This window comes from Nothoprocta perdicaria, unplaced genomic scaffold (assembly GCF_003342845.1).
Source record: "Nothoprocta perdicaria isolate Ctin4 unplaced genomic scaffold, notPer1 scaffold_172, whole genome shotgun sequence".
Lineage (NCBI taxonomy): Eukaryota > Metazoa > Chordata > Aves > Tinamiformes > Tinamidae > Nothoprocta > Nothoprocta perdicaria.
Window position 1 is genome coordinate 1106674 of NW_020454894.1, and position 11334 is coordinate 1118007.

At 43.2% G+C, this 11334-nt stretch overlaps 1 protein-coding gene across 1 annotated transcript in view; it reads left to right on the top strand.

The window, feature by feature from the left end:
* Positions 1-486: 486 nt before the first annotated feature.
* JAKMIP3 (Janus kinase and microtubule interacting protein 3) overlaps positions 487-11334 on the top strand; it is a 62561-nt gene continuing 51713 nt past the window's right edge. Inside the window, exon 1 of the mRNA XM_026036225.1 lies at positions 487-583. The gene's annotated coding sequence lies outside the window, so the exon portion shown is untranslated. The remainder of the gene's footprint in view (positions 584-11334) is intronic.

Sequence of the window (11334 nt, forward strand, 5' to 3'; positions counted from 1 at the left end):
TCTGTGCTGGCGCTCGCCCGGCTTCGCGGCGGGGAGGGCTCTGTGCCTGCGGCTCTGTGCTGGGCGCTGACGTGCCCAGCCGCTCCTGCAGTGCCACTGCAATGGCTGCGCGCGCTGGGGCTTCGCCGTGAGCTCCTGCTCCCGGGAGGGAGCCGCGCTCACAGGCCATCGCCCGCAGCTGCGCCGCTCGCCTGACAGCCGCCTCCAGCTTCTCCTCGCTTGGGAGGCTGCTCTGCTTCTCCACTTTGGGGGTGTGTACATGGTGAGCAGATTTTACTGTACGCTTGATTCTTTTTTATTTTTTTTTCCTCTCTCCTCTAAATGCGTCCCTGGACTGATGAATCATTTCTCATCTGGTTCCACTATTCAGAGGACAGAGATGGAAAATACAGCCTTACACAGCAGGGATGGATTTTTTTTTTTTTTTTAGCATTTTGCAGTGTGAATCATAAAAATCCTTTTCAATCTGTCTGCTAGGAACAGCCTACAGGTTTTAAAATGAAGTGCACTTCATGCCAGGAATGGTGCTGTCCTCAGGTAAAGCAGAAAAGCAGGGTGCATCATGATGGAGCATGCCTGTAAGGTTAGTTCCTATACATGTTTATTCATATATAAATATGTATATAACAAATGTGTTTTGTATATGTATAAATATATATATAGGCTATATGTGAGTGATATATACTATATATAATTTTTGTTTAATTCATTTTCAGATGCCCTGTTTTTTGGCATGTTGTGTTTGAAATATTTCCCCTTGATATCTTGTTTCTCCCTGCTGTGGTTAATAAGCACAGCTCTGGTTTTACAGCAGCTGTGCTTTAGGATGCATGCAAGCCCTTCCAAGATAATGTCTCTGCATTCCATTGGTTAAATGGGCTGCACCTTCTTGCTACATTTATGCAGACCAGATCTCGGTAGTCTCCATCACATATGATGGAGAAGTTGCAATGTCAGAGCCTTAATTATACATAAACCCCCTCCACAACTGTGAGTTTTGGTGTTGCAGGATAAAATAATTTAGGATAAATTACTGTAGCAAAGTTATCTGGTTTCCGTGCTCCCTGAATAATTGATTTGGGTATTTCCTATTTTGTGAACTCTGATGCATATACTGTGCTGCTTGAGAAATGTATCCTGTTCTTTCTGTTTAATTTGTTAGATTAAAAAAAAAAAAAAGTGTTTTTTTTTTCCAGCTGCCTGCTCCCTTAATGGCTTTAAATGTCACTTATTAAGATTCCTTTTCCTTTCAGTGAATGTTTCTGCCTCTGTAGTGAAACTGTTTAAAATGCACACAGAGTCTATAGGATGTACACACTGGACTGGAGTCAGATTGGCTTTGGCTGGTTATTTCTCACACTGCAATGCTTTCAGTAAAGCCAGTGTACTGTACAACAGTAATTTATAAGCCAGAACATTATTCATTGCTGTCATTCTAGGCCCACAGCTCTTGGTCTTCATATAGCATTTTTAACATATTAACTATTCTAAGATTTTACTTTTCTCTGTAATTTAAGTGCATTATGTTTAAATTATGCTCAGAAAAGTTTGGCAAAGGGACTGTCTTAATACTTAATTTTTGCAGCAGAATATCTGTTTATTTTATATTTGCTCCACCAGTTTTCTGAATAGTGACTTCTCTTTCTTTACCTGGAAATAAAGTGATAGAAAGATTGTGGTGGTGGTGGAATAAAAGGTACTTGAAAGTGGTATGAGGATGAAGGAAACCTTTGACTAGAAGAAATTGTTTTTGTCATTAGGGCTGCGATTGAAAAAAAACAGCATCCTAATTTAGGATGACTTTTAAGAATGTGCTTAAGGACTACTTAACTTTAATTGTCCCAAAGAACACAAGCATTAAATATATTCGTGGAAGAGTGGGTCTATAAAGCTTTTCCATACTATATACCCTAAAGATGACAGTTGTCAATACCTCCTAGCTTGTGAAGCTTAAAACTTTCCAAGTTCATTGTCAATTTATGTGTAATAAAAGAAAAAAACTTTCCATTTTCAAAATAGATCTCTGGAATATTACCCTTTATTGCAGATAGTTCACATTGGCAATCAAATAGTGTCAACAAACCAATACTAACAGAGGAAGGCTATAAATGGTGACCTCTTTTTCACACTTTCTATTAAAACATCTTTACCTGTGTCTTTACCTGTGGGTAAACCTTCTAAGTTTGTTAACTTCCTACATTCCCTTCATGTATAATCAATAACAGGCTTCAATTCAATGGAGGAATACAAAAGAATGTTCCAAAATTTGTATATAAACTAATTATTTTGAACTTTTGATTTGAACACAAAATTTTCACCAAACCGTTGTGGTTGTTAGAATAGGGCTGAATAACTTTAAGACCAATAGTAGTATTTGTTGACATGTTATGGTAAAAGCAGCCAAATAATAGTTAACACTTCAAGCTGCCTTTAACCTTAACTTTATTTCTGCACAACTGGCTAATAAATACCATTTGTCTGTATGCTAAGGAAAACAGGAGAGCTTATTCATTTCTGGAGCATCAAATTTTGGCAATTAGTGGAGGCAGAATGCTTAGCAAATTCTATCTGTGGTCTAACTTGGAATGGTAATTCTCTGTTTCTCCTTTGTCACTTGAAATCAGGACTTCGAAATCAGGTAGGCATAAAACCAAAAATATCATAGGAATTTAATAGAGTTCTGTGGGAATTACCTAATAGGGAGTAATATAATTGGAGTTTATTTAAAAACACTTAAGTTCTATAGGATGTCTACATACCGTTTTTTCAGGAGCACCTAAGAGTTCAGTATCCGTGATTAGCCTACAGCAAGATACCGGCTCAACGCGCTCCCGCTGTGCAGCTTCCTGTGGTCTCTGGTGTGAACCTCCTTAGTATTCTACCCAAACAGGGAGGGAGCTGAAGCAAAGCAGTTAACGAAGACTTGAGAGAATATCCGGAGGACAAAATTTATTCCCAGAACACATGCGTAAACTACAGATCTTGGAGCGTTGGCTTATTTTAAGCCAAGTGGATATTCCTTTGTGTTTGTTTTTCAAGCTATTCTGCCTGTGCTGTGATTGTTTGACCTTGCCAAGGTCATATGCAAAGAGGAGACTTTATTTTTCATAGAGCTGAGGTGAACGGAAATCAGTTTAAGATACAGAATGTGAATTTTCTATGCATTTAACTAATGTTCCTGGATTGTTATTTTTCTCATTTTGCTGGTTCCAGGGTCAATTCTTATTTTGTGGCAAGCTGTGAGGCCTAACTGTTTGGTGAGAATAGTTTCTGATTCAGTTATATGCAAACTATCTGGCTGTGTGACTCTCCTAAACTTGTCCAGACATTTCTGGGAAGTCTCATTTTGTCTAAAAGCTGCTATCAAAATGGCCCTGCATATTCCATAAGACTTATTTTATCATAATTCATAGTTAGAATTTGTGCCGATTGAATTAGTCTGACATTAATTGGAGGGCAAATAGCTGTGCAAGACTGCTGTGATACAAGATGCTCTTTAGACCTGTCACCAGTCTGTGGCAACCCTGAGTTCTGTCCCAACCCTGAGAAAATCTGTACAGTTGTAGTTAATTGACTCAACCTTAGCTTTTGATACACAAAAAGTCCTTTCATCGTTTTACTGACTGCTCAGTTTTGTCTTCCCTGTCCCTTGGTTGCATGTTATGTGTATCCTCTAGCCCATACTGTAAGTATAGCAGAGAGTAAGGAGCTCTTGGCGTATACTATATTTTAGTGAGCTGTAAATCTGAAATTCTGAATTAATGTTGTTTTTAATCAAAAGAGAAATTACAAAGAAAAGGCCTCAGTCTGATCCAAGTGAGGCAATGTCATAACTGTTACTGACTTCGAGGCACTTAGGCTATACCCAGAAGGAGAATTTTGCCAAGTGCCTGAAAGATTTACAGAGTCACACTGGCTCCTAACAGGAGACTTGCTCTAAAATCCCTGACACTCTTTTGAAATATTCTTGCTACATTTTAGTTTAACTAATTTAACATTAAGATACACTGATAAATTTGATCTTGAATTAGTTCTCTAGGTGTTTCTGTGATAAATGAATTCTAGGTAAGGTTTATAGGGGTATGTTTAGTTTGGATGAGGATTGTGCTTTTGAAGGAGAACTGATGATCCCCATTTGCATTACTTCAGTTTGCATCCTCAAACTGCAAATCCTCTGTATGGTCTCAGATGCTCATTCAGGATTCCTTTTGGATAAAACCAAATCAAAATATGTTCTTCAACCGATAACCAGTGCTCACACTGCAGGACAGCACGAGTGTTTGAAGTCCCTTCAAAGTGTGCATGGTGTGAACATGTTCAGTATCAACCATTTTGCTTCTAATGCAGCGTGTAGGACCTGCATACAGCCCCGGGCGGTCTGCGAGAGCATCAGTGGCCATCACTGGGTTAGGACCTGCAGGAGGAGGAAACCTGCCAGCTCAGCAGTCACATACTAGTTTGTAGGGTGATATGAGGTGTTGTGTTGGCCCATGAGGACTGGGCCAGGTCATCAGCAACAGAGTCTTTGTAGTTCATGGCAAAGAACTGCAGTTAGTGTGGAAGGATATAATCCCTGGAAGGTGGACAGGACCTCAAAGTATGTTAGACATTTAGGTAGGACATTTACATTTGGGGGAGCTATGCACTTAATTTATTGTTGCTGTTAGTGTGCCTGTTAACTTGTGTAGTAGCTGAATGTTTTTAAAATAAAGGAGGATGCAGATATGATAGATATAAAAGATATTTCTTCTCTTGAAAGATTCACAGTCCAATACTCCCATAGAACACAACCACAGTGTAAGACACCAGGTACATCTATTAGATTCTTTCCCAAGAAGGATGACAGTCTTGAGGGGAAAATAAATTCTGTATCTTAGTTTTGTTAACATTGTCCTTAACTCACTGGTATTTTTGGTAATGGTACTTTTAATTACTGTCCTTGCAATTAATGTACAGTGAATTTTTTTTTGCTACATATAAAAATTAGTGGTATTTAAATCAGCTTTTCCCATTTCATTCTGCAGAGAAGGCACAGGTTTCCAGATTTCTCAGATAACATGATAGACAGCAGAGGATGCAGATCTAATTATTATGCAAAGAGGAATCCATAGCCTGGTCCAGCGGCAGCGGTGTTTGATGGGATGTCTGGCAGAGAGACTCCAGCAGGGAACCCTGGGGTTCAGCTCATTCACCTTAAATACACTAGGCAGAACATACACATTCATTCCATTCGGACTGTCAGTGAACAGTGTTAGGTCAGTGTCCTCTCTCTTTCTTTGAGAAATGCAGTTTTGAGATGGAAAAATGGAAAATTTTCCAGCTTTTACTTCTCTTGTGAGTTTCTGGAAGTTTATAGCACCAAGTCAGAATAACTGATCATTTTCCAAATGATTTATGCTATTTAGTCTCTTCCGAAACTAGGTAAAGTGAATTTCACTCAATCAGATCACAGGGTAATTTCATAAGGAGTAGACTCATGATTATATGGGGAATTATAAATGTGATATTTCCAACAATATTTCCAAGTGTGATATTTCCAATGTGATATTTCCATAAATGTGATATTGATTTGGATGCTGCCAACAGCATCGTTGAGTTTGTCATGATCATGCACAGACATTTTCATCTGGATGGTGTTTTCTGAAGTTCATGTGTTCTGGTATTTGCACTCACTTGCATGGCTCTCTGAAACATTGCCTTATCCCATGTACGTGATTCCACCCAGAACAACAGGCCAAGCTCAAAGAGGCTAAAATCAATTGATAAAAGGGGATTTGCTGTTTTATTAGCAAAATAAAATGATTGATCATTGTTGTCTGACAACTTCTTGCATGTTAGGGAAGACCAATTATTCTGGCAGTATTTCTTGGGTAATGCTTTCTGTATTGACTGGGAAAGCAGAGTGTCCGTATGCTTCAGTTCAACACAAAACGGTTGGAGGACACGCGGCTGTCCAGGAAGGATGGGCAGAGGGGGGACGTGTCCCGCACTGCGGAGCACGTGCTCCTGAGCACAGGCCACGTCCTGCCTTGCGCAGCCCTGCCGCTCGTCCTGCCTGGACAACGGGGTGACAGAGCAGCGCGGGGACACCTGCTCACAGGAGACACTGTGGCAGCGACGGGCAGTCATTGCTGCTCTGACTTTGGGGTTATTTTCATTATGTTTCATAGTTCTCATTTGTTTGAATGCAAAGCCAAGCCAGAGGAACATGTAGGCAAATGAAATATTTGCATGAAGTTAGTAAAGTAAACGTGCAAAAGGTCTTAAAGAGAAACTGAAGTCCTAATAAGTAAATAGAAAAAATACTATCTTTGTGACAGAATGGACGAGTTTAGAGAGTTAATGTCTGTAGTTGTTGTAAACCTTTCCTTCCCAACTGAAGTAGTTTTGGTAATTGTTGTGTTTTAAGTGGTCACTTAAAGGCTGAATTTATTGGTAGATGGTAGGTTGCTTTCTTGGTATGCAAGTTATGTGTTTTGGCAGTTGCTCTTGAGGGAAGTATCATCGATCTGCTTTGTAAAAATAAGCATCTGACCTTTGCCTGTCTGTGCTGGCTCACCGTGACCAGCGCTTAGAGCCCTGCCAGGAGCTGCAGGATGTTCCCGTTACCTCCAGCGGCTGCCCGTGCGTCCTGGCCTTGAAAGGCTCCAGCACCCTGCTCACAGCAGGGTGAAGGACCTGGTATCCACGTTGCTTGCAGAAGGATTCACTATATGTTTTCATTAACATCTTTGCCTTTTCCTTGGGTTTGTTGCACTATTTTAGCCTAGGTCTTAGCCGATGCTCTTTCACTTAGTGACTGTGCTGCTGTTTGCACTCGCTCACAGCGAGTGCTAGTGGGTTACCAGGGAGAAAGGAGAGGTTCTCTGTGTTTATTGCTGTTGCAGACACTGGCTTACTCTTTTCCTATTCATTTCACTTATTGGCTTGTTTTTTCCCCACACTATAATAGCAACTATAAATTAACTCAGTGTCTGATGCTGTACAGGTCAAAACCCCTTGTGCTAGGCACTGCGAGAGACCAGCTGACTTTAAAAAGCAGAATAATGGCTGATTTTATCTTTGAGATCACAGCTAGCACAGTTCTTGAAAAAACAAGTAAGGTTTTGAAAGAAGGGGTTTGTTTCAACCTGCCTTCCCCCACACTTCTTGCACGTTCCCGAGCGTGCAGGCCATGCGTGTCCTGCACATGCGCCCACCAGGGCCACTCACTGATCAGACCTGTCTGCAGCGCTCGCGTACACAAAACCGGGCACGCCAAAGCACGGACTTTGCCAACTCCAAAGCTGTAGCATAAAGGAATTGCATTATCCTTAACTGTCCTTAGGATGCATTTGAGTTCACCAGGAGCTGAGACCTCGTTGTTTGTTTGCAGGTGCGCCTCGTTACACTGTCAATTAGCGCACAGGCTGAGAACTGCTGCCCTCAATATAGGCAGGAGCTCAGCAGGGTTGTGCTCCAGGGTGCTCTTTGGCAGCTCTCGCTGTACACACGTGATGCTGCCGCTCTGGGAGTCCTCTGTGCTCTCCACAGGGTTTAAGGCTGATGGGCTTGACCTTCCAAGTCTTGTAATCTCATGTCAAGAAAAGGCAAACGGAGAGGTAAGATGCTCAGGAAGTGCATGATATCCCTGAAAAACATCATAGACTTGAGGAGCAGTTTAGAAGAGGAGGCTGCTTGGCCTATGTGGACTTGTGCTCTGTGAGGCAGGTGGGAGAGGGAGGCAGGACCAGGGGAGCGGGGTAGAAGTGACCTTGGGTGTCTGCCTCGTCAGCAGGAGCTGAAGGCCCAGTATAAACATGCTCTTTTCCCTCTCCTATTTTTAATTTTGTTTGTCCAAAGAAAAAAAAAAAAATGGAAGTAGTTTCAGAAGTGCCCTGTAATCAGCAGGATGGCAGTAGCCAGCGAGGAGAGATTTGGCCACTGGACAAGGACAGCAGGTCCTAATGGGCATGAGACCAGAAGGGTGACTAGCAGCCCCAGTATATGCACAAGCAGCTGGTGTGAGTTCTGCAGCTCTACTGAGACACTTACTAAAAGACCTGTAAAAACCTGGAAGAAATCCCTTAGCATCCCCTAGTATAAAGCTGTCTTGCCTCCTCCTGGAGGAGGAGCGGGGAGGAAATCCCTGCTGCCCTTATTCATTACTATGCTCCCCAGCCTCATTTACTGAGATTGGTTTTGAAAAGCCCCTGCCTGTCTTGAGGTTGCTAGAGTGAGCTAGTGCAGTGCTGCTCTATCGGTTGTGCTATGGTGGTACCTTCTCGAGAAAGCCTCTAATCTGCTGATAGCTCAGCAGAGCTGGAGGCTCCAACAGCCCCTATGGAAAACATGTACTTTGCTAGGGAGAGGGAAAGAGGTACTAAACATCTTCCCAGGTTCACCAGTTCTGTCTGGCTTTGGAGAGAAACTCACTGACATCTTTATAGCCTCTTAAGGAGCTTTGAGAGCGGGCACCAAGTGATCCCCATGGCCCCTGGCATGTTCCCTTTCCTAGAGATGCACTGCTGTGAGCTGGGCACTTGTCACGAGTGCAGAGCTGACATGAAAAAGGTGTGGAAGGCTAAAGTGCAAAGGCTAAAGACTTGGCTGTTGAACAGTGCAACAGGGCAGAAGCAGTGTATGCTTTTGGAAGAGCTAAAGGGCTTCCGACAGGCAAGACTTACTCTTTAGTAGTGGGGGCATAGAAATCAGTAACAAGCCTAGTTTAGTTGTCCGCCACCCTCCTAGATGTGGTAACTGCACTTTCCATCTGCCTGGTCTTATGCTGTTGGAAATGTCTGGGTGTGATTACTGTAAAAGCAGCAACAGATACATGAAGAAAAAGGTTGTTGATTAACTCAGTGCTGTGAATAAATATGAAGTTTGCGAAATTAAAGGCAAAAGAAAAGATGCTCCTGCTAAAAATATTATTATTACCATTTAAAAATAATGTCTGCATTTGATACTTAAGAATAATATACGACAATGAATGTTATAAATAGTTTTTTTCTTTTCATTATATATCCATGTCAATCAGCAAACAGTGCTATCTAGTAGCATTAGCGAGCTCAGGAGTAGAAGTCCCTCCTGGGAAGGACTGTCTGCACAGCAGCAGCTGTGTGTGTAACTCTCCAAATCGCAAATGAAGGACAGGAAGTGCGAGAGGAGAGGGTATGTTAAACAACAGAGGTGGCTGCGGAGCAGATTTTGAAGGCTTTAATCCCTAGCAGCCCTGAATGAAATCAGATAATTCTGCTGGTGATAAAAATTGTCCTGGTAATTTTGAAACACTGCCCTTGCTTCCACCCAAACCCTCTGGCTTCAAGCCTCATCTTTTCTCTCACTTCAGCATCCATTATCCTTTTCTATCTTTTTTAAACATCACTGTATCAAGAAACTCTAGGCTGTGATTTAGAGCAGAAAAAAGCATCTTTTGTTCTGTGGGTTTTTTTTTTTTTTTCTCTTTTCCATTTTTAAGCACTTTGTTGCTGTTCCCCCTGCTGGCTCTCAACTCCAGGCACATCTTGCAGTGCAGGACATAGCTGCTCTGGAGGCTGCTCGGACACTTCTGGAAGCCCTTCCTTTGGTTGCTGCAGGAACGTGAGCAGGTGCCTGAGCTGAAGTGCCGGCTGCGCGTGCGGAACAGCGCAGTGACAGGCAGCACTGTCCCCGGTGCTGGCTCGTGGGGCTGGACGGCTGCAGCCTCGTTCAGGCCTTCCAGAGATGCTGACGGGAAGCTCGGCCCGCAGCCGCGCGCCCAGCAGCCGGGGTGCCCGGCGCTGCCCTCGCTGCCCCCTGCCCTGCGCCCTCCCTGCAAGAGCCACACGCGATGCGAGCAGAGCCCAGAGCCTTGCTTGTGCCGCGGCCGCCGGCGCCAGCCAGCACGTCAACGGTCCCGTGTCCTGGGCAGCTGAGGCAACAGCTCTGGTTGCTCAGTGCCTTTTACAGGAGGACAAGTGGCACGGAAGGGCTTGACGCGTGGAGGCTCTGCTGGCCTTTGAGGTGCTCTAAAGCAAAGGCTGGGAATATACATTTGTCTTAAAATCTTTCACAGAGAAGAAGGAAACCTTTTCTTTAAATCCCATTAGCAAGAATGATGATACGTGTGCAGGGGGGCTGGGTATGTCTTGCGCAGCCCTTGCAGATCTCATGGTCTGCATTGTGTCTTCTCCATAACTCAATTGGCGAAGAGCACAAGAGCAGTTTGCTTCCTTTGGGTAGAGAAGGACACGGACTGATCTGCGTCTTGAACTCTGAAAGATGTAGGAGGGAGTGATACAGCAGATGCTCCGAACCTGTAGAAACCCACAAATATTTGTGTTTTCAGAATGCTGTGATAAAACTTGTTTTCTTTCTCTTCTGATATGGTCTTGTGCTGGAAAAAAAGTCAAACAATGTGGATCAAAACAAAATAAATAAACTTTTGCTATAAAAAGAAACAGGAAGGGAAGAAGGGTGAGACAAGGTAGACTTTTTTGTTTTGCAGAGAAAATGAGATAGGGGAGAAGCTAAATTTAAGATTGTCCAGCTGGCTCCAATGAAGAATGTTTTTGTTGTTGCCATTTACTTATAATGATGCTGTTATGTTAAGTTTAATGCTTTAATCAAAAGAAGCTTTCATTTTTGGGGTACAATGAAGTAATAGAAGAGTAAGGCTATTAGGTCAGCAAGCATCAGCAGCCAGGTATGGTTACCAGAAACCAGCATTTTTAATTATTATAATGGAACAAATATGAGCATATAGGCACCTAACATTAAGGAAGATTAATATATTTATTCATGGCTTTAAATTTGAAAGACTCAATTTTCAGGAAGTGAAACAAGCTTATGATTTTAATATTCTGAGTTGCTTTTTTCTTCAGAGCCCTGAAAGCACCCATTTTCTTAGCTGTGATGTTCAAGGGTCCAAAAGGCAGGAAGCAAAATGCCAGCTGTACCATTAAGCTGCAACTTTGTGAAGATACCTCTTCCATTACATTGGTTCAATTTAACCTAAAAATGATATTTGTCTATACAACTCGCCTCATACAGGAGATACTAAACAGAAATTCTCATACATAGTTTCTCTTCCCCCAGTTCCTGGGAGAGGGAAAATATAATTTCCCAAAAGAGCAGTAAAGTGGGACCAAGAGAGAAGAACTGCCTAAACCAGGGGCCGCTGCCCTGGGGCGGCTGCTGCCTGATGCCCGTGCAGGGCGCAGGGTGCACCCGGCCGCAAGGCAGAGCCCCGCGGGGCGCAGGGTGCACCCGGCCGCAAGGCAGAGCCCCGCGGGGCGCAGGGTGCACAGCCCACACCGGGCTGCAGGGCAGAGCCCCGTGGGGCGCAGGGTGCACAGCCCACACCGGGCTGCA